This window comes from Corapipo altera, unplaced genomic scaffold (assembly GCF_003945725.1).
Source record: "Corapipo altera isolate COAL_440 unplaced genomic scaffold, ASM394572v1 54, whole genome shotgun sequence".
NCBI classification, from domain to species: Eukaryota; Metazoa; Chordata; class Aves; order Passeriformes; family Pipridae; genus Corapipo; species Corapipo altera.
In genome coordinates, this window is record NW_020884902.1 from 1,113,032 (window position 1) to 1,136,986 (window position 23,955).

Below are 23,955 nucleotides of genomic sequence, written 5' to 3' on the forward strand. Positions count from 1 at the left end.
CTTTAAAAGACAGGCAAAGAAAAAACCAACACAATTAAAGAGAGCTACTAAAATCTATAGAAGTGTCAGCTGATACCACTGTTCATTATACAGATAAAGTTATTGACTTTTACATATATAAATGCTCTGGGAAAAGCTACGTGAAGATTGAAAAAAAGACTTTTTTTTTGCCAAAAGGAAAAATACGATTAAGAACCTCCACTGAAATTTGTTGGTGAGTATGTGAACATCTCACTGCCCCTGAATCAACAAGGGATAAGATTAGCTTTACTCAGCTCATTCACCCTATCAGTACTGAGGTCAGACAAAAAGCAGTGACAATGTAGCTGCAAAGTCCTAATAGCCTGGTTTGTCTTCGGTCAGCATCAGAGGTATGACCAGTTATGTCCTGTCTACACTGAAAGTCTTGAACCAAAAAGAATTATAACATTTCCTACTCCTGGTTGATGAAGTAATTCCGTGGGAGTAGTTTTGCTCCATGGACCATGGCTGGGACTTGCTGGATGCATCATCCAGAAGGGGTGCAGCAGTGGGTGTGAGGTGGAGTCTGTAACACAGGGACAGGTATTCCAGACTGTCCCTGCCAGGGTGCTTCAGGCACCCTGATGGTGAAGTGGGTCATCTGAACTCCAGCACATGAGATTTTGGGGTGATTCCTTGTATGTTAGCCAAGCAGTGTATGGAGGTCAGAGGAGCAGTCAACGTCACCTTTTCAAAGATCACCCCGTTGTTCCTGCTGAAGCACAGGGAAGTCTCTGGTTTCCTATGCTTTCTCCCTGAACAAGTAGTGCAGTACTCCAGAGGTATTGACAGAGGGAGGTAGTAAATAAGGTTGGAAAAGTGCAGGATAGGAGTAAAAAAATCTTAATGTTGACCATATAAGACTAATACATAAAAAAATAGAGCAACCACACAGATGTGTTAATGCCATTGGGATATTAACTGAGAGGGGTATTTCTGTTCTGGATTTGCCTCTAGCTACAATTATAAGACCATTTGTACAGTATATTTTTGTTTAATATTTTTCTTTACAGGCACTCCATCAATGTCATATACAGAGTTTACTGAATTATGCCACTCACATATTTAATAACAAATAATCCTTGCAGGAACTATTATGGATTTAAGTGTGCTTATAGTAAGGATGTCCAATAGCTACTTTAACTTATAAAAATATCCATTTTGCAAAGTTGTATACTTAATTATACTGTAACCTAGAAGTGTATCAGTTTTAATTTAATTAATTTAATTTAACAAGCTCTTTGACTTTTTATTAAAAATTATGTGCATTACAAAATTTTCTCAAATAATGTTTGTGGTCATTATATTATTCCCTCATAGATGAGTTATGTGACATTTAAAATAATTTTACAAACTGTGCTAAAGTGAGTTTTGATTGCTGCTTCTGGGTTAATTTCTGCATTAGTGAATTCAGAATCGGGTCCAATATTTCATGCAGATGGTCTTTCTTGTGTGATGTAAGAGGAAAGTGAAAAATTTTCACTTGATCAACAGTGTCAGTCAGCAAAAGAAAAGGTAGTATTCTTTTTTCTTGTGTTTGTTTCTCTGTTTTCACATTTATGTAATGCACATTTAAGAAAAGAGAGGAAAACAGATTTTTGCGGCGCTACCTTTGAACCTTAGAGTTGCTTTACAACACTTATTGCATTACTAACAAGCCACAGGTGTACACTACAGGAGCGGGTGAAAATGTAATTGAGGGGTATGATGACAGTTAATTGTCCATAATGTATTTATCCCAAGATGCACTTATGCATCTGTTATATATTTAGATATTTGTTACTGGTAGCTGTGGTGATACTTAAGCAGAGGGGCATCTATATCTAAAAGACAATAAAAAAGGAAAATGCTATCAAGGGGCCCTAAAGTGGCAAGACAAAGAAAGTTCGTCTCTTTTTCACTGTCTCTGAAATGAATAGGTCTATTTATTTCAATGGGATTTTTTTTTTTCCACATATGCCATACTAAGGTTTGAGTACAAAACACTTGACTCCTGTTTCTGGGTATACTACAGAACTGAATTACTTGATTACTTGCAGGCATTTTAGTAGTGATGTATTTTGATATTTGCCTTTCTAATATAGTTTCTTCTCTGTTTCAGCTTATTGTTGTTACAAAACAACCTTGCACAATAGACTAAAGTAGTGTCTATTCACCCATTGACACATAGAGGATTTATGTGTGGGAGTAACCCACAAACTTCCCCTCCTCTTTATTGCCTTCCCTCCATGCATGCCTTGAGAATAGATGTGATAATTAGTCATCTACTTTTATCTATATTTGTATGCCATCCAGACATTTAAGATGAGAACAACAAGTTACTGTATTGAAGCAGTGTTCTGAATTCAAAATACAGTGATATAGCTTGGATGAGTTTGGAATATTGTACATTTTTTGGGCCTACTTCTGATTTCTGTGTAATCAACAGCAAAACTCCCACAAGGGTGAGCAGTGAGGCAAAACAAGACTCAAAAAATGAGGTTATGGTTTTTGGGATTGTTCAGCAGGAGTCAAATAACTGAAACCAAACCACATATCTTTAAAATTCAGTGTAGATTAGACTAATAACAAAATCATTTTAGGGCGGTGGTTGGTATCAGTAAGAGACACTCAGTGAATAGCTGATGCTTGCAAAGGTTAGAAGGTAAATGGGCAAGTTGTATGAGGGGATGGCTCACCCCACATCAGGCAGAGCAAGCACCGAGATGCTTACCCGGAACTGTGTAACGTGTTAACTTTCTAATCAGTCTGTCTTTCTTGCTGTGCTGCTGGCCTTGCATTTGGATTTGCTTGCACAGATTCCCATCAACTTTAACAGGATTCTGTAAGGGGGACAGTAGTCCCACTACATATAAGATTGGGGCCCATATAACCACATTATCTTAAAAGACCAGAACTCAGTTCATATCAGAAGCTGTTTGCTCATTTGAAACTGGCTAAACATTAGCATCTTAGAAATATTATCTGAAGTTGCTGAACACTGATATTAACCTGCTGCATGCTTGGAGTGCTCTGATAAAATGCATTTGCTGTGGTAATTGTTATATTATGTTCAGAAAAGTGCCAAGAATATAATTGCTTGCAAAATGACTGTGCAGTTCAGTTTTAATCTACATGGCAAAATTGTTTACTAAAATAAAAAAAAAAAAATCCAAGTCTTTGCATGAACAAATATATTCAGAAGTAGACTCTTTATTAAACTTTTAACACCAAAATTGTGCTCATAGTTTTTTTTAACCAGATGCTATTTGTAGCATTTGCTGTTTGTTAAAAACAAAAACGAAAAGCACATAGCACCCAAGAAAAAGCAACAAAAAACAAAACCCCCAAAACACAACAAACCTAAACCACCAGAGGATGATTTCCTTAAGAATGTTCTCTCAGGTATGTCCAGAATATTAATTAGGCCCATCTATTTCTGTCGGATAATAACAATGTCCAAGAACTGAATAGAATCTGTGACCTGTGAAAGGGCCATTCATATGCTTTAGTCTGCCTTAGCGCATTCCTTAACAAGTGAACATAGACCTTTTTCATAGTCATCCTAAATGTTTCAACTGTGTGTTTCATGGTTTGGTTCTTGTGTCTCCAAAACACATAGCTTCCCCCCCCACCCTTTCTTTCTTTTCTTTTCTGTCTCTTTACTCTCTCTCTTTTTTTTTTTTTTTTTGGTCTAGTGGGAAGTATTCCATGCTCTCCTCATTTAAATGCTTATGCCTTTATGGTTATTTTTACTGCCATACCTATGGGGCTTCTTACTGTATTGCCTGTAGCTGAATGATATTTTAAAGGAATTAAATTTATTCAGTTTAAATCTTCAGGGGGATACAACAATATCTTAAACAATTAGCAATAATTAAAAAGCATCTATTCGAACTGTGCAAAAAGCAAATAGATTTAATTTAAATACAGTAGTCAGGCCTAAAGGTTTTTTCATTAAAACCAGGAAGGGTCTTGGCTCATTCCAGCCTTTTCTTTTTTTAAGGTCTTTTTAGTAGTTATTTTTTAAAGTTTTTTGCCAGTTTTTAGTTCGGAGCGTTTCCCAGAGGGTTTGTGTTAGGCGTTCCCAAAGCCTCCACAGGGCTGACCTAGGTGTGCTGCTTCATTGCCTATTCTGAGACCAGAGGTTGAGCTGCTTTGGAACCTTAAGAGTCTTCTCTGTTTAATGAGACTTTTCTGTGTTCACACTGGCTGTACAAGCATATCTGCATTACCATAATCTAATGGAGATACAATCAAATATATGTAATTGCTGAGTATCTCAGTAACTATAATTACAATAAACACCAAAATGACACAGAAATATTTTAAGGTCTTACCAACAAATCTCTGTTCAGTGTGTGATCCTTGGATTTGGTTGGATTTGCTGTAGTGACTCTCCTTTGACACAGCAAAATGTGTGATCAGAGCCATTTTCACAAGAGGCATCAGTGCCAGAAGCAGTTTTTCCTGCTACTGGTCACGAGATACAGTGGAGGGTAGCTTCAGGTGGGACTTCAGAAGCTACCTGTGGCTGGACCTCAGTCAGAGCTTCTTCACAAGGCAGACCCAAGCCATCCTGCTTGGTTATAATGCATGTTTGGGAATGTAAAGTCAAATACTGGATGGAATCGGGACATTTTAATTTGTGCTATTATGACCGAATTAGGGTCATCGCTTGCTTGTCTCTGATTTTCTCCCTCCCTCTCTGTTCAAAATTATGTTCACATTTTTCTTGGAGACTGTAGCACCAAAAATGCTTCTGGGGTTCAGTGTTACTTAAGTATTTTTGGTAGCAGTTCTTCCTTAAAGGTTCTCATCCCTACCTGAATACTCTTGGTCTCACAGCACAGCTCATTCAACAGAAAAGAAACATGTGCTGACACATGATGGAGATGAGTGCATGGCAGCCAGGGACAGGGAGGATTCCAGAGGGCTAAGCCTGAGCAGAAACTGCTCATGCCAGTGGAAAACTGCACTTGTCCTGGATTGTAATCAAAATAGCATAGATTCAAACTGAGAAAGTTTTGTTTGCGTAGTTTATCAAGACGCTTAAAAACACTTGGATTCAAGTAGCCTTTTTTTTTTTTTTTAATTTATCCAAAAATGTATATATTCTATTGTGGTTTGGGGTTTTTTTTCAGCTTGAAGTCTGAGAATATTTTCATAAGGAGATGTAAGGGAAGGGATAAATTCTAGACAGTTTGTTGTAAGTGCCAAAGAAAGTGACAGCTATCTACATGAGCAAAATTTCTAACAGTTCCTCACATCCAGTGAAAAATGCTTAAGAGTCCACAAATAGAAAAAGGTTAAAAACTACTGACCTAAATAATTGGTTCAATTTTCAAGACTGCTGAGCATCCAACTGTTCTCATTGATTATAAACAGATGATGATAACGAATAACAGCTCCCATAGTTGATGAAAGGCATCTTTTCTGGGGAACTTGTCCACAGATGCTTAGAAGAAGGATACATCTAATACAAGTCTTTGATAAGGAGGAACATTTCTCCCTTGGTTGTCTATTTTGTATGCATAGCGTACATAAATATTTTTACTTTCACACTATCTTATGTTTCTTAGAACTCAGTTTAGAATTGAACTGTAGCTGATAAGAGAAAGCATAAGACAAGATCTTAGTTTCATGGATTGTATGCTGCCTCATGCTTCAGTCTTGAAACTGCTTTCATATTTACTGTATTATTTGACCACCTTTTTAAAACTTAGTAAATTCAGCATCCTATAATACAGAGGAGTTAGAAAAATGTATAAATAATCTGTTAAATTTTATACAAGCTTTAGATCTTTTCTTGGTTGCTGCATCCAACAGGTTTTGTATTTTGATTCCATATTTTTATCATAAATACAGAAGAGGTGTGTTGTTTACTGGGAGAAAAATTATACCAAGTGTTACCAGGAGAAAATTGAAGCTTGCATTTTAATTTAAAATTCTGAACACTCTCCTTAAAGTTTTTCTTTTTGATGTTGTCGTTCATATACTTCAGATCTCTTGGATTTTAGAGCTATGTTTTAATTAATCTTTTGAACGTTTTTGCAGGATTGATGTGGGCAGTGAATTTTTTCAGTCTTGTTATGCAATACTAGTGCTTTTGTCTGCTAAGAATCTAAGCTGAAAATGTCTACAGTTGTTTGGTCAAGGAGGATTGGATTTGAGAACACCTAGGCAAACTTGACATCCACAAGTCTGTGGGCCCTGATGGGACTCATCCACGAGTGCTGAGACAGCTGGGGGACACTATAGCGAGGCCACTCACAATCATCTTTGTAAGCTCATGGCAATCAGGAGAGGTTCCTGAGGACTGGAAGAAAGCAAATGCCACCCTGGTCTTCAAAAAGGGCAAGAAAGAGGACCCAGGGAACTACTGGTCAGTCAGCCTCAATCAGTCCCTGGAAAGGTGATGGAGTGCCTCATTCTGGAGGCCGTCTCTGTCCACGTGGATGAAAAGAAAGTGATCAGGAGTAGTCAGCATGGATTCACTGAAGGTAAATCATGTTTGTTCAACCTGATTGCCTTCTATAACGAAACAACTACTTGAATGGATGAGGGGAGAGTGGTGGAGATTGTCTACCTTGACTTTAGCACAGCTTTTGGCACTCTCTCACAACATCATTGTAGGCAAACTCAGGAAGTGTGGGCTGGATGAGTAGACAGTGAGGTGGATTGAGACCAGGCTGAACAGCACATCCCAGAGAATTGTAATCAGTGGCACAGGATCTAGTTGGAGACTTGTCACTAGCAGTGCCCCCCAAGGTTCAATACTGGGCCCAGTATTGCTTAACTTATTCATCAGTTACATGGCTGAAGGGGTAGAGTGCTGCCTCAGCAAGTTTGCTGCTGACACAAAGCTTTGAGGAGTGGACGATATCCCAGAGGTCCTTCAGAAGGACCTCAACAGGTTGGAGAGATGGACAGAGAAAAACCATCTGAAATTCAACAGAGGCAACTGTGGGGTTCTGCACCTGGGGAAGATCAACCCCAGGCACCAGTACTTGGGGGACAACCTACTGGAAAGCTGCTCTGTGGAGAAGGAGCTTGGGATACTGGTGGACGACAAGCCATTGGTGAGCCAGCAGTGCGTCCTGGGGGCCAAGAAGTGGCCAAAAAAGGCACTAAAGGGTACATTAAGAAGAGCATGGCCAACAGGTCGAGGGAGGTGATCCTGCCCCTCTACTCAGCTCTAGTTAGGCCACATCTGGAGTGCTATGTCCAATTCTGTCCTCAGTACAAAAGAGATGTGGAGCTCCTGGTGCGGGTCCAGCAGAGGGCAACAAAAATGTTTAAGGGACTGGAGCATCTCTCTCACAAGGAAAGGCTGAGGGAAATGGGCCTGTTCAGCCTCATGAAGAGACATCTGAGAGGGCACCTCATCTGTGTTCATAAGTATCTGAAGCAACAATGTCAAGAGGATGGAGCCAAGTTCTACTCTCTGGTGCCAAGCAATAGGACAAGAGGCAATGGGCAGAAATTGATGCACAGGAAGTTCTGCCTGAATATGAAGAAGAACTTCTTTACTGTGCAGGTGACCACACACTGGAACAGATTGCCAGGAGAGGTTGTGGAGTCGCCCTCACTGGAGGCCTTCAAGAACCATCTGGATGCAATTCTGTGCCATGTGCTCTAGGATTACCCTTCTTAAGTAGGAAGGTTGGACCAGATGACCCTTTTCACCTCACCCATTCTGCAATTCTGTTAAAGGCTTATCAGTCTATTCAAAACATCTGTCCTGTAAAATAATAACCTTGGTCCATCTTGTAATATTGTATACCGCTCTGATCTATCAGTACTTTGGATAGCTATGGTTACCAAAACTAGCTTCTTGCAAAAGGGTGTTTTTCAACACATCCTGTAAGTGAAGGCATTAAGTTGCAGTACTGACATTAGCTGGAACCAGTTTAAGTTATACACAGATGAAGCCATCTGGTTAGAACCCCACCAGGACAGTATTTGTATAAACTCTTGATTAAATCAGTAATCTACTTTCAGGAACTTTTGAAGATGTTGAGCTGAACTCCTTCCCTCAAAATCCTTAAGACCACTTCTTAAAAACAGATATCCTGCATTTGGAAGCATTTATAGTCAGTGTCCCATTTTCATACAAGTTGCTAAGCCTGTCTATATGAACAGTGCTGAGCATAGCCCGTAGCTCCCAAGCCTAGTACATATCAAGTGGCAAAGTAGAATTGAATTTGGACCTAGTTAGTCACTGACAAATCATAATGGAGTGGAGCAGCAAAAAAATGCTCAGATGGAGAGGAAATCTCCAGGCAGCTCCTGGTTCTTGTGTCCAACAAGGGAATTAAACCATGAAATGGGTGAAGGCAATGACAGCTCTGCAGGTACTGCACTGGCTCTCCACATGTACTGCTCCTTTTCGTGACACCCAAATGCACTTAAAACTATCACTTTCACATTGTGACTCAATAATTAAAATAAAAAGAAGTTGTTTAATAACTATATATGATCATCCTCTCTGTTCAGAAGAGGGAGCCAGAAAGCCAAACTCAAGGAATCCTGAGGGCCATAGAAATACGAAGACTGCTGAGAACACACACATGCAAATGGCAAATTTGATTACAACGATGGGCTGTCTGCTTTGCAGCTTCTGGAAGCCCACCCTCAGCCATAAAAATGCAAAAATAGTGCAACAGGCAATGTGGCAGAACAGGGCTCTCTGTATTCATTCACAATTAGGTGTTCTATTCTGTTGTCACCAGATGCTGCCACGCACATTACACAACAGAAATGGGATTAGCAGGAATAACAAAAACCTGTCAAAGCACAAAACCATGGCCTAGTAGTCCTGACAAATTAAACAGCCTACAATGAGTGCCAGAGCATGAAAATCACTCACCCTTCCTCTTCTATCTCTCAGAGGTAGGCAGTGAATGCCTTCTTAAAGGCAGGCCACCATGCAACCAACACTAGAAGTAGAGGAAAAAAGGCATTTTCATTTCTGATTGAGTGTAAATTAAGGACAAACCACCTGACTAGTGAATATCTGAAAGATAGATGTTTCATTCTGTTAAATACAGAATAATTCACATGCTCCTGGTATGTCCTAACTAGCCCATGTTAAAAACCCTGTTATGCCTAACAATCCATTTTTATATGTAGGAGCTTCTGTGGAGTGCTGTTAGTTTTATTTGTATTTGTGTAATGCAAGATCAAATAGGCACAATAGCTGTGTAAAACTCATTTTTTGCTAACCATGCTCATGCTGGTGGGTCATCAACATGGGATGCTGGAGGATTCAGAGAATGAGTTCTTTATGTATTGCTCTGAGATGACTGCAGTCTTTATATGTTTTTAAGGTAAGAACAGGAAGCTCTGTTATAGCCTGTTTTACTTATCTAGAGTTTAATAATGGTGTCATTAAGCTGAGCAGCCAACTATGCTTTAATATTTTTTAGAGCTATATGACAAGTTGCTTTTTGTAATCCACTTGTCCATCCTGCATTAAACTCATGTCAAAAGTGGTGACTTGTAACAACCTTTTTCATGTGCAAGGCATCTCCAGATTTTGTGGATTGCCTGTCACTCGTCCTACCTTAATATTCCCTGTAGATCGTGATCATTGTCCATTCCTATTGCATCTGTATAGCTCTTCAGCTAGACATTTTTCTCCCAGCCACCCTCAGATATCATTTTCTTGTCCTAAACTTGGTGAACTTTTATTCTTGCCATAACCTCAGCTGTAAGGTTCTTAATTTTTGCTATGTGTGATTTCTAATAACAGAAGTGATGTCCACATCCACTGTAGGGAAATAGGAGATAAATAACTGAAAGATCAAAATCTTTAGGCAGCTTTCTAGATGATACTTTCACAGTGTTCTTTTTTTCTCCTTATACTTCTTTATCCTCACTTCTCTTCCTCCCTAAGAGGTGGCAGATAAGTCACTCAGCTTTAGTGCTACTGTAAGTTTAGATGACCAATTCAGCAAGGGTGACAAATGCTACTTTCTTGCCTCTTTCCTGACCCCATAAGATTTCCAAGATTTCTTCTGGGAATTACTTACAGAAGATGTATTTCTTCATCTGTGGCACAAAACCCATTTTTCCCCTTTATTTCCGCCCTCTGAGAAAGTCCTTGGAGTAATAGGTAAAATGTCAGAAATAATTAAGAAAAATACTGATATACACTGTGGCAGAGAATTATACCTTTTGAGATGGTCGTTGCCATCATCTGTAATCAGTCCCCTGACAATATAAATACCAGCTTTATCACTTGGTTTAGATGATGATGTGTTGAATCAATGTTGATGAAGACTGTATTTTGGCAACTTCAGTTAAAGGGAAAGAATAGTTTCGATTGCGAAGCAGAGAACGTAAGTTCAAAGTAGAGAAAGTAATTGACACAGAATACAGACATTCTTTTATATAGTATATATTTGATGCTAAAATCAAATCCTATTTCATTTCATTCATAAAAAATCTCCCTCATCTGTTTAATTATTAATTTTTCTTTTACTTCAAAATTGGATATCTCTATACATGGAAAGTAAACTCTGTAAGAGTGCTTTGGTATCAACTGTTAATATGTTTAACTTATTAAGCTCCTAGAACATCATGTCTACAGTGGCAGGAAAGTGGCAAGGTCCAAACTCAAGATATCATTTTAATATTGTTAAAAGTAGGTAGGTGCTGATTACACCCTAAGGAATTTTCTGTGATATGGTGTGTCCATAATACATATATATATAATAATATTGTCACAGACATATGGTATGGTACATTAAAAAAAAAAAAAATGGACCAGAGACCTTTCTTATGGTATATCTAGGAAATGTGTAGTATACCTTGGGGTTTACTATAAAAAATTACAGCCTTGGAGATAAAGGGGATTGGGAGATAAGAAATGGAGATTTGAAGTTAGCATGATAGAAAAGGCAGAAGACAAGAAAAACTACAGGAAGAATAGATATGTCAAGAAAATATGGGGAAAGGGCTGACAGTAGCACAGTTCTGTCCCTAAAAAATTTCTGACTAAGAACTTGCTTTTTGCTTGTCATGGAGACCATGTATCCAGTGACTACCCATATCCAGGAGCAACGGCTTTACTTTTTGGGCTAAGTGGCTGTTTGGATTATTAGGTGTTTATGTTCTTAAGAAAGAGCCTTTTTGTCCTGCATCTTAAAAGAAAAGCTCATATTTATTTTCCGGGGAAATCATATCATGACTAGATTTATAGTACCATGTACTCAAAGATCAAATTGCATAACTGCAAGCTTTTTTTATATTTTTATTTATAGGAAATAATATAAAGGAACAAGAAGTTTATGTGCAGCTTAAATGTTGAGCATTTATCTTTTTCAAAATGCATTAGAAAGGCAAATGGACTTGGAATGCCAGTCAAAAAGCTAGGATCACTCACTATAGTTTATTACTTTTTACATTTAGGTAGATTCAAAGTACAAGTTATAGTGCCTGCAGTTCAACTACTCTACTATATTTTATGAGGTACAAGGTAGCAATTGGTTGCATAAGGGACTAAAGATCTGGCACTAAATCCTCTTCAACTTTTAAATAATACTTCCATACTCTTTGATTTTTTTAAAAAAGCCTTAACAGCTATGTCTACATAGTAAATGGGTACCTTAACATGCTTTGGAATGGATCTCCATATAAAAAGCCTTGCATCCACATGCAAACCTCTATAGATCACTCAAAATAATTTTGCAGACCTTGAGAATTCTAGGATATTGGGACAGTGCTCAGGGCCAGAGTTCTCATGGTCTACATGAGACTTAAAAATTAGCTGGGTCCAAAATTCTCAGCAGGAGTATGCTGTATTCACATGATGTACAGTCCCTCAAGCCAAAAGAGTATTAACAAACTAATCTACTGCCTCCAATCTTTTATATAAAAAAACACCTATTCTTCCAGAAATTTTTCTAGAGCTTTTCTGGTGTATTATGACCTCTCTCTGCCTTTAAATTTCTCTTCTCCTTGTCTGTCTATTCAAAATAAAACTAACAGAGGAACAATTGTCCTGTTTGTGTCACATATACAGCAGGTCTCTGATGACAAGCAATAGCTCAATGTTCATTTTCATTATACAGGCATGAAAACCCACGGAAGCTGACTTGAGAAGTCTACAAGTTGCTGCCTCCATAGACTTCTGTGTTCTGGAAGCATGTAAAACTCCCTGATGCCTGAAACCCGCATGCACTCTTATGGAACATGATATGTGAGTATAATCTAATATGTGTATGAGGGAGCTGAAGAGTACATTGTCTTTTCACATAAATGTAACAGGAAAGTCCCCAGAACTAATTTCTGGAAGCGGTTAGGAAAGCTGACAGAGCATAGCAGGACTGGAGACTCTTTCTTGTTGCTCAGCAGACTGTGTTGAGTGGCTGGGCTCAGCAGAGCACCGTACACATTCAGTCAGTAAAAATTGTTGGCATCACCTGAAGATGATTGTTATCTCTGGAAGACTGCCTGTCATGTGGATAGCTTTCATGCACAGTATAATGTGTGGTATGAAGCAAGTTTTTCATATTTTCAGCCAGAATGCAAACCCAAGAGCTGCAGAGCATATCTGTACAGAAATAGCTAAGGGCACCTGGCAAGAAAACAGTGGTTCCTAGTGGCCCAAAACCTGGTTCTGCTGGAGCTTCTGGAAGTGCCTCATCTCCTCAGCTCCCTGCTGGCTCCACACTTGGAGTTCAAGATTGAACTTCTAAATTAAATCTTGTGACCATCTCCACTGTTTATGCTTTTATTCATGTTGAGGAACTGTCTCAAGTGCATGAACTGGAATTAATTTCGGATAAAAGTAAACCAACCACATCTGACACACTCCAGATAGAAATAGGTACTTGATCTGTGGGATTAAACAAGAGACAGTCCAACGTAAGAATAAATAAATTAATTAAAATTGCTGGTAATGTAGATTTCTGGTTCTTACTGTCAACTGTTTTGCTCTGCAGATCCACTTCTTCTGGTCTGCACTATTTGCCAACGTGGATGTAAGCCTAAAAGTTCAACTGAGCTTTTTTTCTCAGTGTAAAAAGAACTTTCTGATGGCTTCAGAAAATGTTCAGTCTATCATGATTCAGTCTATCATGATTCAGTCTTAAAGAGTGAAATGGGAAAGATAAAACTTTAACATCTTTATCAAACAGTACCCATCTGAGATAAAAACCCGAGCAAGTCCAGAGTGTAGTAATATTTTAGGTGTTACTACATCTCCAGGATCCTTTAATTGTCTTTAATATACACACATATTTTAAACTTGCATATCAGAACTGTAAAAATACACCAAAGCTGATGGCAGTGCACATGATCAAATCCTCTTAAATATAAGCTCTGCTTGGTTTCCCATATGATTTTTAGTGCCTACTAATTGTTTAGGGATCAGTTTCTGCTGTGATGCTGCTTATAAGTGTATATATAAAGGTAAAGGAGAACATCACCTCTCTTGGTGTAGCAGACAGTTGCTAAATAAATCTCTACTAGGTGGGTGCACTGTCACCCTAAATAAGGCATAAATCATAAATTAAATTTTAGAAATAACTATTTTAAATAGGGCAGTGTGGTGCTGTGAATCTTTTATGAGAAAGGAAAAATACATTTTGTAGTGTTTTGTTTCAGCAGTTTTAATAATGCTTTTTATTTTCAGTGAGAACTTCAGGTCATTTGGTTTGTTTTCATTGAAATGAGAAAGCAAAGTACTCCTGCCCAAATGAAAATAGATTTAGGGCTTTTCTCCCTTTCTTCAAAAACAAATGTACTTAGTAAACAACATAGGAATTGCTTAATACACTAGGATATCAAGCTATTTTTGCGGAATTGCAGGAAAGCATGATAAAACACAACTTGCTATTTACTGCTGTTAGTAGTGCTTTGAACTGGTGAAAGAGATGCATTCCTTATTTTTCAGGTGTATTTTGCTTTGTGTCTTAGTAGATGACAAATATACAACCAGTTCTATAAGTCCTTGAAAGATTTTATATTCTCTTCAGTATTTTAAAATTAAGTTTGATCCATCCTAAGTTTCAGCATGAGTTCTCATTGGCAGCATGGCGTTAATAAATCATCAGAGCACCATTGATCAACTGGCTTATTTAACACTGCACAAACAGCAAGAACTTATACTGGGCCACAAAACCCACTCCATGCCTTTGCCATTAGGAGAGTTAATTATTTCACACTGACAGGTTATTAAGTTCTCTCTAGCTCCAGAATTAATATGAAAAATACTTAGAAGAGACTTTTGGGCAAAGAGCAAGTTGAGTTAGGTCTGATCCGAGATCAGGTTGGTCTGTTCTGGGTGAGATAGTCACTGCTAGCTCTATTCAGAGACTCAGCTTCTATACCTGAAAAAGGGGGGAAATTATCCTGGTCCTTACCATTTGGTTACACATTGACTGGGTCCCATTCATTTTCAACCATTTTCTACTCCTGCTGTAGGATAGCATTTCCCAAGTGCTGTAATCCTTAGGCAATTATCTTAGACTTCAGCCTGACTTGGCTCATTACGTTTCTCTGCCCTCCATTCCCTGCTCATCTTTCTTTGATGTTGCATTTTTATACATTACTTTCCCCACATGCACTTGTGGGATTCAGCCTGTATTGGCCTTATTATAACTTTCACTATCTTCATAATGAACTGGCTCTGTTTTCTCATTTCATGTAATGAAAAGAAACCACTGTCAAACAGCAACCATTAATGGCACAAATTTCTATATCTCACTAAACAGAAACACTCAGATCTTCACCTGATAAATTTAGTGCAATTCGATCTAACTTTGTCTCCTTCAAAACAGCAGCCTGGTATCTAAATTAGGTCTTAGATTAGAATTGTCATCATGACGGTCTACTCTAGGGAAAACCACAAATATTTGGAGAATAATTTAGCCCATATGAAGTGAATCCTTAAGTACAAGGTGAAGGTGTATGAACACCCTCCATGGAGCCGGAGAGCAGCCTTGGACCCCTGGAGTCCTGACTTCACGTCCTTTACAGAGGAACATCCACATAGGCCATATTCTTCAGTCTGCCAAAAAGGTAATGCAGAGAAGATAAGAAAAAGGGTCAGAAGATCATGATTGCCATGGAGAGGAAGAAATACCCACTATTTTTTCTGATATCAGAAGTGAGGGGATTAAATGAAGGCAACATGCACAGCCTCAGAGGGGATCACGATGGTTCTGCACAGGGGGGGCCCTCATGCTGTGGGTATTGATCCTTTATGGGGGTGTTCAGTAGGCAACTAGAGAAGTTCATGGAAGAGAAATCCAGCAAGGTCTGCTAATGAGAATCCTCTAAGATGCAAATTTTGGCGACTGTCAAAGTTTTCTGGGTAAATATCACTAAATGTTTATTCCTTGCTTACACTAATTCCCAGGCATCCACTTGGTCACTGTTAAGGCCAACTGGGCTGAATGCATGTCTTGCACAAGCTGGCAAGACATGTTTGATACTATTCAGTATCTCAGCTGTCTGTCTTCAGTCAGTGGAGTGAATCTGTGTCTCTGTTCACAAAGTGTGGCTGTGAGTTCCCTGTAGAGGAACATCTCTCCAGACCTACCAATGGGCCTGCTCTGGTGAGCCGAGATGCACATCTGCATTAGTGTTTGTTAAAGCAAAGTTTCTAATTGAGTTTTAAATGAATGAGCTGATAGAAATGCTATCCAAATGATCACATTTCAGTTCAGCAAGACAGGATTTCTTTTCATTTGAGAGAGCTCTGATCTAATTTTGTGTCTTCCCGCCGGATTTTTATTCCTCCCAGTCGGCAGTGTAATGGGTTACATTCTGGTAAAAGACACAAATATTTTCTGACTGCAAACCATCATGTTTCAGTGGTTTCAGCTCTTCAGATTGTTCTCTGCAACTGTTATTACTACACTATTGTAACCACCACTTTTTTCCAGATTGAATGTGCTGCTATTTGAACTCTGATCTCATGGATGGAGCGTGAACAGCACCTTTAGTAAGATGGCAAATGCTATCTGTTAAACTGTGGCCATTAAATGGACATAATTTCTTTGTATACATTGACCACTGAAAAGAGAAAATAAACTCTCTCTTTTTACTATGAATGAATCATGTGAATTAAAATATTTAACCATTTTAAAGCATGGAGAGTGTATGTGCTAAGTTGTTTGTGGGATTGATTTCTATTAACTTTTTTAATTGGAGGTTGAATTCAGGTCCAAATGGATAATTCTTAATAACCATATAAACAACTAATCAAACCACCAGGCAGATCTTGATGTGTCTTCAATAATTAATTCAGTCAGATATCCTTAAATAATTCAGTGATTTTTAATTAAAGAAAATACAGTATTTAGTTGATTTTTTTAGTCTGGGGAATATTTATCAACATGATTCCATGCCTTTACTTTTCTCTAATATTTTTTCTTTCCCTGCTTGGTATTTTATGGTTTTTAGATTCTTTCTTAGCTAAATATTTTTCTAAAAGCAGAGACTTTGATTTGTAAATGTGAATGTGATCAATAAAAACCTATGGCTTCAAAGTGTCCTTATTTATATTTAAATCCTTCCTCTCACCTGCTGTTTGTTGCTTTTTAGTTATGTCACCAATCCCAGTGGAGCTCAAAAAATTTAGTTGGTCCTCTCTAAACTCCCAGACATGTTCTTTTCCCATGTACTCTTCTGTCCCTGCAGCTTCTGATGTAAAACAGATTTAAGTTTGTGTAGAGCAGAGGTCAACATGAAAGCCTAAAACAAAACAAAAAAAAAAGCTGGCATTCAACTTTTAGCTCTGGTTCTTATTATAACTCAAAGCTCTATTTTAGTAATTTAAAAATGGTAGTATTGTTCTACATCCATACACTACCTTTCACCGAGTTTCTTAATGATGGTGATGCTGAGTTTAGATAAACTTCTAGACTAGTTAATGGCCACTTGGATGAACTTCAACCAGTTATACCACAATGGTAAAATTGATAAGTATTTTTCAAAATAATCTCTGTGAATTTTACAATTTAGATTGTGGCCAAGGGCAAAGCTGTGAACTCATTTCTCCCATTCCTGAGTAGTTATTTGCACAATCGTGACTTTGGTGAGCCTTTGGTATGGGTAATGGGAGTAGTAGCTACATGAGATCACTTCAGTGACATATTTCCTAAAAGATTTTTGCTAACTGCTTCAAATTTTTTTTTTTAAGCAGCACAACCTTTTCTCTTCTGTAGTTTGCAGTATCACATTCCTTTCTGAATGGCTCAGTAAATAATCATGAGTTAAGTGTTGAATGAGGATTAAATATGGCATGCTATGGCTCAGTGTGTTAGTCCACTTACCAGTGCTGTAGATATGTACCCAGCCTTCTGTATTTTTTTGGTGTTAATCAGATGGAAATAGCAATTGGAGGTGTAATTCAATGTTGTGCTTAAAGTCATTAAACCCTGTGGTAATGGATAAATCCAGACCCTGCTGTGGCCTTATAAGGTAATTTGGCAAAGAAACCGGTGCTATTTTACTGAGCCGATTAGAGTTGGACAAGGACTGTGTCCCTGTTAAGGGACAAAGCCCCACTGTATGAATTTGCTGTATTTTAACCTACTTGGAACATGTTTAAGCTAACAAGGATCTAAACTGAGTGCCCACCAGCCTCTCCTCTTCTTGGGAGAGGTATGTACTCAGAACAGCCCTGGAGCTGCTCCTTGGTGAGTGCCAAGTGTTTGTCTTTCTGCTCTTCCGTTCAACATCCATCTTGAAAGTAAATTTCTGAGGAAAAACTAGTTTCTTTCACAGGAGTTTGTTTCATGGAAAATGAATCCTGAGAAGAGATAGAAGGTAAATTAAGGTATTCACTGTAATAATTAATTATAAATAAAAATAGGAAAAATACTGTAAAGGTTTAGGCCTTATCCCATAGTGTGTTGGCAATTGCACTGAAGTTAGAAGGATACAATAGATATGTGCCACTTTTTGGGAGCTCAGTAAAGACTGTAATCTATATTCTGCCCATACCAAAGTCTAAGTCTAGGTCTTAGCTGCGAATTTGATATTAATTTAGCACTTCTTTTGCTTTTGGGTAAATGTGACCACTCTTTCCTCAATGGTCATTTATTGCCCTTCTAATAGAGAGGCTTTTTTGTGGAGGTGGAAGATGGAGCAGAATGTGGAGAGCAGATAGAAAAGTCAGTGGTGAAATGGAGTCCTCTGGAAAAGCAGAGGGACATTTTTTTATGCCTGATAGCTAAAAAAACATCATGGCCCTAGGGCCTCCAAATGTGTTTTATTCTTTTGTCTGCAATAAGGAATTCGAGCTCTTTGAGCATTTTGGGGAAGGTCAGGTGGTTAATTTTGAAGCTGTTTGCCACAGCTGTGTAAATCTTAGAGAATCCCGTGAGGCCTTGAATTGCATATTATAAACTCAGAAGCTTTGAGGTGGGTGTTGTAAGAGACAGGACTTTTCCACAGGAAAACCATCGATAGCAAGGTAGAGTCAATTAGAGATGATTCAGAGATGGAAGGAGAGAATAAACTGGCATGCAAATTGGATCAAGGATGCCATGGGGTGTTCAAGAAACAGATATTCTTTAGAATCCACGCAGTATGTGTGTGTGATAGTGTGGCATATTTTCAAGCATTCTGATACTATTATAAACCTTGTCTTTTTATTGTTAGACTTGATATATTGCATATCCTCCATTGTTACATACAACTAAATAACTGAGACTTGCATATAATTTTAAGCTAACATATCTTTTTCCTCCAAGCTCTGGCAATTTATCTTCACTCTTGTTTCCATAATAATTACTCATCCACTAGTTAAAAAGTTAAAAAGTTCCAGTTCTATTCCTACCCTTTTGCACTACAATATTGAAATATGGTTGCTCATAATTTTGACTCTTTTTTTGTGATGAAATCTCCACAGAAAAATTCTGATGCTCTGGTTAGAGTTGAAGGTGATCACATACAGTCTTGCATATGTGCAGTGGACTTGTTTGGGCAATGCGGAGGGTTACCACGTGAAAACAGGTAAAGGTGAAGGACGTGGTAAAAGACTTTTTAGTTGTTTTGGGTTTTATACATAGGAAAACAAAATTTTCAAACTTTGTACCTTTGTTGTTGATACCATTGTTTTGGGGGATATTCTGCACAACTCTAGAAGTTAAGCTTTGTGTTTCAATGGACTCGCAATTCTTCCTTTGGAAATACAAGATACAGCCCCAAAACTGCTACAGGTCTTCATATAAGTGTTAGATCACATGCCTATTGAAAGAAACATTCTCTCAAGAAGGTTGTTCACAGGCTAGATTTCATCAACATCAAGGGTTCGGGTAAGAGTTCATACTTTAGAGTTGTCATATTCTAGACATTGTTGTGTAGAAACATTTCATTTTATTTGCTGGAGAGTCAGATTCTGTCTCCTTCTCTGTTGTCCTTACATAACTACTTTACAGAGGTTCACCAAAATAAATACGGGTATTGCCTGTCTCCACTCACAAGCAGGATAATCAAGACATTATTATCTTCATGCAAGTTCTTGTAATTCTTAAAAAGCTACATTATAATTGCTTAGATCTCTTTTTCTTTTCTTTCCTTTTTTTTTTCCCCCTGCCGTTGGAGTTAAGTAAGTGAAAATTCTGTCTTCAGAATATCAAGTTTCAAAAGAAATATAACTCTGGATTTTGGATCGTCTGACTTCCTTTTCCAGTGATGTGTCAAGTCCAGTATTTCAGTGTGAAACACTGATGTGACAGACTGCCATAATGCAATGTGTTTAACCACCTCAATGATGCATCAAGTGAAAGGAGTTCCCAAAGATTCAGTTCACACATGCACACACACACAAAAAAAATGAGGGATAAACAGTCTGGGGAAGCGGAACATAAATCTTTTTCACATAGTTTGGCACAAATTCAATTATAATTTGTAAATGTTCAATCAATTAGACCACTCAGTTGTTTAACTTATAACTTTGAAGGCAGATTATCTTTTCCAAGAGAAAAGCTTCTCTTAACCAAGAACTTTTATGCTAACTGCTCCAGAAGGAAAATGCTACATTTGCCATAGAATATGAATAGAGTTGCAAGAGAAAAGTGTGTAATACCATGAAGTCTTTGGCTGAATTTTAAGATTTTCATAGGAATAGGCTAGTTAAACTTTCAAAGTTCCAAATGACACACAAACAGTTCCCTTCCCCCCAAAAAAGAACAACCCACATTTTTTTCCTGTACATTAGAAATAGATATATGAGGTCTTTATCCTATTTAACATTTATGGTGGTAATTCAATATTAATTGCGGATACATTCACATTTAGAAGTTTTTTTTCCTTAATTTTCAAAAACTTTTCCAGAGTCTCACACTCATTTTACTTGTAGCCTATTTAAGTTCAAAACCTGGCAATTCCAGTACGAGATATCATAATCTTCATGCATTATCAACAGTCACTTCACAAACATTGAAGACTACAATGGCATCTGGGTGCCAGGGAGGGAAGACTTGTAAACATGGAGATACAGAAAGCTGAGTGAAATGGGAGGGAGATACACACCAGGTGAGTACACAGTGTGCACTGTTGTATTTTTTGAGTTCCAACTCCACAACTGGGGGTGAAAAAAATCTTCCATTAAACATCTCTTCCTGCTGCAAGGACAGCACATGCCTGTCAGAGAGCAGGAACACTGGTGGGTTTGGCAGCTTCATGATGGCACCGGAAGAAACACTGAGATACTGGTGCTATGTCCCCTCTGCTAACTTGTAGGACAAATTTGTTGAATACATTTTACGTGGACAAACCAGAACTGTCTGCAGTTTGGGAGCAGTTCATGAGTGGCTGTGGTCCACTGACAAAACAACAACAGAAATATTGTTTGAAGAGAAAACTTTGCATTTGCTCCCTTTCCTGTTGAAGGCAGTCTCTGTGTTGGCTGCACAACGAGTTTGACTGAGCACTGAACATGTAGACCAAAACTAAATCATAACCAGAGTCTGTCTGAAATCTTGTCTGCCAGCAAACACAACAGAAATTATGTCTGTCCAAGCACTGCTGCCTCTGGGTTAAGATGTATCGTAACCATGAGCTGCCTCACTAATTATAGCTGAATGAGGGAGTCTTGGCTGCCTGCTGGTGACTGCATGTAACCTTTTCGAAAGCACCCAAATATCTTAGAAGCCTGAATCTCATTGAAAGTCAGATAACTGAAGGGTGACTAAATAAAAAACAGTCTAAATGCAGTGAGATTGCCTGGAATGGTCTCATAAATTTCAGAACTCTCCTTCTACCCAAGTTTTGGCAGTTGTACTCTATGGAAGTTACATAGTGGCTGGCTGAGCGTTAAACAGTGTTTAGTTGGCCAAATCTCGCTGATTCTTGGAAGAGTTAGTGGCTGCTAATTTTTTTCAGCCTCCCATCACCCACGCCTGTTGATCTGCTGGGGAACTTTGCTCTCTGGCCATGTGATACTGGTCTGTAGGTGTGTGGTGCTGCATGCCTGTGCCACATGCTATCTGAGATAGTGGTGAGCATGGAGTGCTCCCACAAAACGTGCAGTATGCCAGCTCTCAGTGAGGACTGGAGGATTTTTTCCCTGTGGATCTTTTACATGCAAGTCAGGCTCCACATAGCCCACAGTCAAAAAAAAAAAAGAAAAGAAAAAAAATCCTTCACTACAGAGACAAATAGCAACATGTGGCTGGAAGATAACAGAAATGTACATGCAAGTGCAAAAATTAAATATGGAAATATGAAAATGAGGTGGTTTTTTTTTTAAGTAAAAGAACTGATTCATTCTCATTGCTAGAAATTACATGGAGTTTTATTTCCTTCACAGCCCATCTCAGAAAAACAAAATGTCCACAGATAAGATGCACCACCACAGTACCCTCCCTTTTTAGTTGGCTTTGTTAGTGGGAGTCTTTTGCAAAACTTTGCAGCCGGATGGAGAAGCAACAAAAAAAGATAAAGGCAAAAGATCACATTAGAACCAAATGTGTAGAATGCAGATGTGCAGCCTTTCTGCCTTCCCTTCTCTGCCTCCAGTATTGCTGCAGTGTCATACCTTCCCAAGGAACACTGGATTTGTTTTAAAAGACTGTTTCTTCATCTTTCACTGTTATATTCTGCACCTCCTCCCTCCCTCCGTGTCCCTTCTCCCTTTCCACAGCCCACATCTTTGCCAGATATTTAATGCAAAAATGATTACCTCAGCTTCTTGCAGGCTCTGCCCCTGCTCTGTGGTGGTTTAAACAATCTGCCTGGTTGTAGAAAAAAAATCACAGTGCTCAGCAATGAGGCTGGTTGTCTCTGAGCCACATCATCCTGGAGGTGGCTGTTAAGAGCTGCCTCCAGGAGCAGCAGAGAGATAGAGACACAGACTTCAGTGTTAAAGATGCAGACTGCTGGGATCACTCTGTTCCTTCTCCTGTTAATGACTCAGTCTGTATTTACAGAGAAATAAAGTAGGGGAAAAAACCATCCCTGGTCCTGTAATTTTCATTAGTCCCCAAGAAATCAAGTTAATGAAGTATTCTTTGGTAGGGAAGAAAATTACTTGTCTAGGTTTCCTCTTCCTGTGCAAGGATTTTGTATGAATTTTGCCCATATTGCATTTTAAAATGCATAGTTCTGGGACTGTCCCTCACCAGGGGCCTTTGCTGTGTCAGGTACAATTAGAAACCAAGGCTAATTGGGGTCAATATTCCATTATATGAAGCACAGTGATAGGGAAAGGAGTTTTCATTTGAAGGTAACTGTCCCTGGCTGTGTGTGGAGGCAGTCCTGATTGTAAAGAAACACAGGCCCATTTTGAACTCATAGACACCAAATTTTTGGGGTGCAAAAGTAAGCAGTGACTTATTGAGTTTTCCTACCAGAATACATCCCAAAAACTTCTAGTGCTCCAAGTCTGAGGTGCATTTTTTTTCCTTTAAAATATGAGAAAACACTTTCTATTAAGAAAAAAATAAATCTATATAATGTGATAATTAATTAATTTCAACATTATCTAAAAAGACAGCTTTGGTAGCTTTCCATTAAAAAAAAAAAAAAACAAACAATAAATGAGCTAAAATTGGGGTGATTTATCAGTCCGATACTATACAACATGAGCCTCATGACAGCCTACCCTTTATGGAGGGGAGCAGGGCTCTGCAGTTCACCAGGAAAGGCCATTAGAAATAATTAGGGAATCTGGTCCCATCTCTTCCCCATCTGACTAATAACAAGTTGTGCTTCAGAGCATGCTGTTACAAAGATTGGAGAAGGCAGGACTGAAGTTAAGCCTATAGGTGTACATGCCAGAGATGCTCAGGCAGACAGGGAAAAGAGAGAGAAAAGAGTCTGGTCCGTTTTGTGTGCATGCTGTAATACCCAGACTCCAGATAAAGCAGAACATGAGAGCTTTAATGTCCTTGGTGAGCAAAGGGTCCTGGCTAGCACCTTGCTTGGCTATCCTTACTGTTATTCTCCATGTTTTTTGTTTGATGAAATCTGGAAGAGTCAGTCCCAGCTCGGAGATGGTGTGACTGTGGCTTGGGGCACCCAGAAGAGGTTTGTGCTTAGCGGGTCAGTGTCTGATGAGCTTCCATGGTGATGTATCCTGGTTGACAAGGTGCTCAGGACCCTGAGCAATGGGTATATGAATACAGAAGGGAGTAATCAGAGACAGAATTACACATTTTCTTATAATTCATGTAAGTCTAGAGAAAATAGTTGTGCCTTTTTTTTGACAGAGTAATATCATTCTCCAAATGAGGCAGGTGTCATTTTATTGCCCTCCATTTGTTTTTCATTGTCACCCATGCAGCCTGCTCCCACAATTTGTGCTTTACTTTGCACAGATATTTATAATTCTCCAGTTGTTTCCACTACTTTGAGAGCTTATTTACTCTCTTCTCTCTTTTTGTAGTTACTTCTTCCTTACAATGCTTCTCATTAAACTTTTTCTTCCACTTGACTAGCTCCTTTCCAATAACTTTTACTCTCTAGAGAGCACCTATAATTTTT

General features: G+C 38.5%; 1 long non-coding RNA gene across 2 annotated transcripts in view; it reads right to left on the reverse strand.

The window, feature by feature from the left end:
- The window catches only part of LOC113950694, a 38,619-nt gene extending 16,371 nt beyond the window's left edge, over window positions 1–22,248 (reverse strand). Inside the window, exon 1 of one of the 2 annotated variants that reach the window (XR_003528852.1) lies at window positions 22,154–22,248. This is a non-coding gene — a long non-coding RNA (uncharacterized LOC113950694). Of the gene's footprint in view, window positions 1–8,872; window positions 8,940–22,153 lie in introns of those variants that run through there. The other variant, XR_003528853.1, reaches the window with a different exon arrangement.
- Between the last annotated feature and the right edge of the window lie 1,707 nt (window positions 22,249–23,955).